The 7,292-nt window shown below is 37.2% G+C and overlaps 1 pseudogene; it reads right to left on the minus strand.

The window, feature by feature from the left end:
* The window catches only part of LOC116864917, a 7,280-nt pseudogene extending 4,567 nt beyond the window's left edge, over window positions 1–2,713 (minus strand).
* Between the last annotated feature and the right edge of the window lie 4,579 nt (window positions 2,714–7,292).

Genomic DNA, 7,292 nt, shown 5'->3' on the forward strand with positions numbered 1-7,292 from the left:
TTTCTTGCTTTTTCTCACTTTGAGTTGAATGTTTAATTCATTTCATTTTTGTTTAAATATGGTTGTAAGGCTTTGACATTGCCTAACGGTGGAACTTAAGCTGTGCTCTATGGATTTTGATGTCCAGTGTTTTTACTGGTTTTTATTTGAGTTGTACTTTGATGCAAAGTTTAAGTTTCAAATTAGTTGAGGATGTTTTTTACTTGTGTTAAATTCTAGGTTTCATTCTGATAGTAAGTGTGGTCTGTAGCACTGGTAGATACTTTGTATTTGAGGTTTTTTTGTAAGTGATATAGTAACTTTTGTAAACATTTTCATAGCTGCTGGAATAGAAACTGCATTGTCGTGTTTTATATAGCACTAAGCAAATTTCATGTATACCATATTATTACTTAATTTTAGTTTATGTGTTTAGGATTTAGAAAGTTGCCTTAGTCTGTCCCATTTCCTGGGGGTGGGGGAGAGTGTTGATTTCATCTTTTGTTTTCTGAGGATTTTGCAATAAATACATTCCAATTATGTTATTGGTACATTTAACAAGTCCTATTTGATTATAAGTTGTACCTTCAGTCATTTAAAGTTTCCTTTTCATCTACTTTCATGCATTTTTGCTTTTAAATCATTATATGCCTGCATAATTGTTTATTATTTTTTTAAGATTTTATTTATTTATGTGACAGAGAGAGAGATCACAAGTAGGCCGAGAGGCTGGCAGAGAGAAAAGGGGAAGCAGGCTCCCTGCTGAGCAGAGAGCCAGATGTGGGGCTCCATCTCATCCCAGGATGCTGGAATCATGACCTGTGCTGAAGGCAGAGCCGTTAGCCCACTGAGCCACCCAGGCGCCCCTGTTTATTATGTTTTAAATCATCCCTTTTATTTTCCTCTTCCCAGTTCTTTTGTTTTGGATGTCTTTTTAGTGTTTATACAGTGAAATTATTTATCCAGTACATTTACTGTTACAGTGGATATCATTGTTACTATTTCTACCTTTACTTTTTTAAGTTTCTGTACTTTCTTGGTGTTTCATTTTATTTTTATCATTTGCCTGTGTGCTTTTTTCCCTTCTTTCTCCCTTGATAGTAATTTAAAAAGTGGGCATATAGTTTATTCTTTGGTGGGACCCCATGATACCTCTGTAGCACTTTGAAACTTCTTTTTTCTTTTTTCTTTTTTAACGAACCATGCTTTCCATAAGCTTAGAGAAGGTTTGTGTTGGATCTCAAAATCGTCCTTCGCTTGATACACTTAGTTCTGTGTCTGGTGGAGATATAATGGGGGTACTAATGAGTGTATAAATGGTACCAATACATCTGTACAAGATGGTGAATGGAGAGAAACAGTTTTTAAGAAACTGTAGAAAACAATTTTAATTTGTTTTTCACCATAAGATTTTGTTCTCCCTTATCTCAGCATTTTGGAAGAGACTTTTAGATTTGTCTCTCATATCACTGGTTCAATGAAGTATCCCTTTTTGTTCTTTACTCCTTCCAATCAAGATTGCCTGTCTCTCTCTCTCTCTCTTTTTTTTTTTTAAGATCTTATTTATTTACTTGACAGAGAGAGAGAGAAAGATCACAAGTAGGCAGAGAGAGGGGGAAGTAGGCTCCCCGCCAAGCAGAGAGCCCGGCATGGGGCATGATCCCAGAACCCTGAGATCATGACCTGAGCTGAAGGCAGAGGCTTAACGCACTGAGCCACCCAGGTGCCCCAAGATTGCCTGTCTCTTAATTCATTTTAGAATTTACCTTAATCTCATCCTATTTTACTGAATGGCTCCCTAATTCTGTTTCATAAATTTACTACACATCCTTTTGAATCTCTATACATCAGGCAAGTGTCTTTTAATTTTTTTAATACAAATTTTATTTTACAACAATTTCAGACTTAAAGAAAAATTGAGAATATAGTACAAAGAGTTCCCATATACCACATACCCATTTCCCCTATTAGTAACAAATCAGTATGTTAATTATATCTGTTAATTAGATCCATTAACTGAAGTCCATACTTAAATCATACTTCTTTAATTTTTGCCTAATGTCCTTTTTCGGATTCAGCATCCCACCCAGGATGTCATATTACATTTAGTTGTCATATCTCCTTAGGGTCGACTTTGCTGTGACAGTTTCTGAGACTTGTTTTTAATGACCTTTATAGTTTTGAGGAGTACTGGTCAGGTATACTGTAGGAAACCCATCTATTAGAATTTGTTAGAATTTCTCATGATTAGACTGGGGTTATGGGTTTGGGGAAGGCAAATCTTTCTACCACATCGTCTCAGAGGGACACACTGTAACATGACCTGTCATTATTGATGTTAACTTTGATCACGTGGCTGAAGTATATTTTTTAGGTTTCTCCACTATAAATTTATTCTTTTTCCTTCTTCCCATATTTACTCTGGAAGGGATTCACTATGCAGAGCCCAATCTCAAGGGATGGAGAGTTATGCTCCTCCTCCTGGGGGGCTGAGTATCTACACAAATTATTTGGAATTCTACATGAGAGTTTGGTCTGTTTTTCCCCCATTTATTTATTGGTTGAGTCAGTCATGTATATTAGTGTAGCTTATGGATATTAATTTTATAGTTTCAGTTATTGCTCATATTGTTTCAGCTTTGGCCATTGATAGCTCTTTCCTTTGGCTCCTATTTACCTTGTACATTCCCCAGTAAATGGTTTTTGAGCTCTTATCTATTTTCAAGCACTTCATGATGCTCCAAGCCCACCGTGTGTGTGTGTGTGTGTGTGTGTGTGTGTGTGTGTGTGTTTGAGAGAGAGAGACGGAAGAAGTCAGGGAGAGGGACAGAGGGAGAGGCAGAGGGAGAAGGACACCCCCCCACTCCGCCAAGCCAGGAATCTGGTGTGGAGCTCTGTTCTAGGACCCGGAGATCATGACCTGAGCCAAATGCAGACACTTAACCAACTGAACCACCAAGGTGTTCCCATCTTGTATATTTCTTGCTCCAGTTCTAGAATAAGTCATTTCTCCATGGAGCCACGGTTCCTTGTATTGAAGAATGGTATTAAAATTTGAGATCTGGGAGACCTTTGACCCCATTTACCCATTTCTCCCACCTACCACTCTTCTCTAGCAACCACCAGGTTGTTCTCTGAACTTCTATTTTTGTTTGTTTTTAAGATTACACATGTAAGAGAAATCAGACAGTATTTTTCTTTCTCTGACTTTATTTCACATCATAATTCCCTTAAAGTACATCCATGTTGTTGCAAATGGTAAGATTTTATTCTTTTTATAGCTGAATAATATTCCTCTGTGTGTGTGTGTGTGTGTGTGTGTGTGTGTAAATAAATTCCTTTATCCATTCATCTATTGATGGACATTTAGGTTGTTTTCGTATCTTGGCTATTATAAACAGTGCTGCAGTGAACATGAGGGTGTGTATATCTTTCCCAGTTAGTGTTTTCATTTTCTTTGGATATATACCCAGAAGTGGAGTTGCTGGATATAGGGTAGTTCTGTTTTACCATTTTAAGGAACCTCCACACTGTTCCAGAGTGGTTGCACCAATTGACACCGCCATCAACAGTGTACAAGGGTTCCTTTTTCTCCATATACTCAGCAACACTTGTTATGTTTTGTCTTTTTCATAATAATCATTCTTGCAGGTATGGGGTGATGCCTTATTGTGGTTTTGATTTGGTTTTGCCTGATGATCAGTGATGTTGAGCATATTTTATGTATCTGTTGGCCATCTGTATGTTTTCTTTGGAAAAATGTTCAAATGTCTTCTCTGGAAAAATATTAAAATCTTCTGCCTATTTTAAAATCAGATTTCTTTTTTGATATTAAGTTGTAGGAGTTCTTTATATATTTTGGGTATTAATCTCTTACCAGATATGATTTGCAAATATATCTGCAAATCAGTCAATGCGATACACAACATTAAGAAAATGAAAAATAAAATCACATAATTTCAATAGATGCAGAAAAATGATTTGACAAAATTCAACATCCATTTATGATTAAAAAAAAACTCAATAAAATGGATATTGATTGCATATTATCTGCCAAGAAGTGGATGAGTGTTCTTTTAATCCCTATAATTCAATCAGACAGGTACTTTTATATCCATGTTACAGTTGAGAAAACTCAGGTTTGGTTAGATAATTTGCTTACGTTCGTATATGTAGTAACTAGTACAGCTGGGATTTAACCTCATGTCAGTATGATTCCCAAGTATGTACTCTTAGTCACTATGTATCCTCTATAGCAGGGTTTCTTTACTTTGGAATTACTGACACTTTGGGCTGGATAATTCTCCATTGTAGAGCACTGTCTTGTGCATTGTAAGATGTTTAGCAGGATCGCTGGGCTTCTCTCAATGGGTGCCTATAAGAGCCCCCAGTTGTGACAGCTGAAACTGTCTCCAGACATTGTCAGATTTCCTCGGTATCAAATTGCTCATGAAAACCCCTGGCTTAGAGAAGCGTGATAAAATGAACGCTGAAAATTGAATTGCATCCATACTTGGGAGAATTGTAAATTGGGTAAAAAGTTGTATCTGAACTTCCCTGAGTGTAATGACTCTTATAATTTGACAAGCTCTTTGGGGAACAATGAGTGCTCTGTTCAGAGTTGTTAAAAGAGATACTGGCTCAGGGGCACCTGGGTGGCTCAGTGGGTTAAAGCCTCTACCTTCGGCTCAGGTCATGATCCCAGGGTCCTGGGATCGAGTGAGTCCCACATTGGGTTTCCTCCTCTCTCTCTGCCTGCCTCTTTGCCTATTTGTGATCTCTGTCAAATAAATGAATAAAATCTTAGAAAAAAAAAAGATACTGGCTCTTTTGGGAAGGCTTTTCAGTCCATATGCTTTTTGTACAACCTCTGTGGATCTCTTGACTTGGCTATACCCTATAAGGACTCCCACTGAAGAACAATGCCAGTTACTCTGCTAGCAAGTTGTATTTTCTCTCCAGTGGCCTTCTGAATGAATTAGTACCAAATATGGCCCGTGTAGTCTTCTGAGCCTAAATGTTTAGTTGAGCCTATAACTTCCGTAGTGAACATTGCAGACTGGCCCATAGTGAGTCCTAACAAATGAAAACTCCTAATCATTATAATCTTGGAATGTACTTTTTTTAATTGAAGTAAAATTAGCATACAATATTAGTTTCAGGTATACAACACATTCTACAGTTCTATACAGCACTTAAAATGCTCACCACTATAAGTGTTGTTACCATCTGTCATGATAGATTATTACAGTTTACTACCTATATTCCTTATGCTGTACTTCTCATCACTGTGACTAATTTTGTAACTGAAATTTGTACTTCTTAATTCCCTTTATTTTTCATATCCCCCCACTCACCTCCACTCTGGCAACCACCATATTTAAGAGTCTTTTTGGTTTGTTTGTTCGTTCATTTGTTTTGGTTTTTAGATCCACATGTAAGTGAAATTGTACGGTATTTATTTTTCTCTCTTATTTCACTTAGTGTAATATCCTGTAGATCCACCCATGTTGTTGCATACAGCAAGATCTCATCCTTTTTTTTTAATGGCTGAGTGATATCCCATTGTATATGTACACTACCTCTTCTTTTTTTTTTTAAAAAAAAAGATTTTATTTATTTATTTGACAGACAGAGATCACAAGTAGGCAGAGAGGCAGGCAGAGAGAGAGGTGGAGGGAGGCTTCCTGTGGAGCAGAGAGCCCAATGTGGGGTTCGATCCCAGGACCCTGGGATCATGACCTGAGCCGAAGGCAGAGGCTTAACCCACTGAGCCACCCAGGCGCCCCATACTACCTCTTCTTTATCCATTCATCTTGGGTTGCTTTCATATCTTAGCTATTGCAAATAATTCAATAAACATAGGGGTACATATATCTTTTTAAATTACTGTCTTCATTTTGTTCAGTTAAATACCCAGTGGTGAAATTACTGGATCATGTCCTATTTCTGTTTTTAATTTTTTGACAAACCTCTGTATTGTTTTCCACAGTGGTTGCACCAGTTGACATTCCCACCAGCAGTATACAAGATTCCTTTTTCTCCACATTCTTAGCAACACTTGTTATTTCTTGTCTTTTTGATACTAGCCATTTTCTGACAGGTCTGAAATGATAGCTCATTGTGGTTTTGATTTGCATTTCCTGATGATTGGTGATGTTGAGCATCTTTTCATGTAGCTATCGGCCATTCATATATTTTCTTTGGGAAAATGTCTATTCAGGTCCTCTGCCCATTTTTTTGATTGTGTGTGTGTGTGTGTATGTGTGTTTCAAATTGTATATATTCTTTATATATTTCAGATATTAACTGCCTATCAGATATGTGATTTTCAAATATATTCTCCCATTCAGTAGGTTGCCTTTTTGTTTTGTTGATGGTTTCCTTTACCATGCAAAAGTTTTTGTTTTGATGTAGTCCCAATAGTTTATTTTTGCGTTTGTTTTTCTTGTTTAAGGAGACATATCCATAAATGTGTTGCTAAGGTCTCGGACATGTTGCTAATGTCCGAGAAATTACTGCCTTTATTACTGTTATGAGTTTTATGGTTTCTGGTCTCTTATTTATTTTATCATTTTGAGATTATTTTTGTATATGGTGTAAGAAAGTGGTCCAGTTTTATTCTTTTGCATGTAGCTGTCCAGTTTTCCAGCACCATTTATTGCAGAGACTGTCCTTTCCCCATCATGTATGCTTGCCTCACTTATCATAGATTAATTAACCATATAGGTATGGAGTTTTTTCCTGGCTCTCTAACCATTTCTTTTTTTTTTTTTTTAGATTATTTATTTATTTATTTGACAGACAGAGATCATAAGTAGGCACAGAGGCAGGCACAGAGAGGAAGGGAAGCAGGCTCCCCACTGAGCAGAGAGCCAAATGCGGGGCTCGATCCCAGGACCCCGGGATCATGACCTGAACAGAAGGCAGAGGCTTTAACCAACTGAGCCACCCAGGCGCCCCTCTCTAACCATTTCTGTGTCATTGAAATGTACGTTTAGATTTTTCTCTGGCAATGAAATGACTCATATTTATTCTCTTACTTTTTTAAATAATTGTTTCTTAATTTCTAGTGGTATTCCAATTTTATTCATTTTATATAATCTTACTGATATTTTAGTGAGAATTTGCTTTTTAGGCATCACTAGTGTAAAGCCTTAATAACTTGAATATCCTTCTGAAGATGTGTTTTGCTTAGTTTTAAAGCAAAAATGTGTTGGAGCACATAGGTGGCTCAGTTGGCTAAGTGTCTGCCTTTGGCTCAGGTCATGATCCCACGGTCCTGGGATCCAGCTCCATGTTGGGCTCCCTGC

This window comes from Lontra canadensis, unplaced genomic scaffold (genome assembly GCF_010015895.1).
Source record: "Lontra canadensis isolate GAN:19392208 unplaced genomic scaffold, GSC_riverotter_1.0 scaffold7, whole genome shotgun sequence".
Lineage (NCBI taxonomy): Eukaryota > Metazoa > Chordata > Mammalia > Carnivora > Mustelidae > Lontra > Lontra canadensis.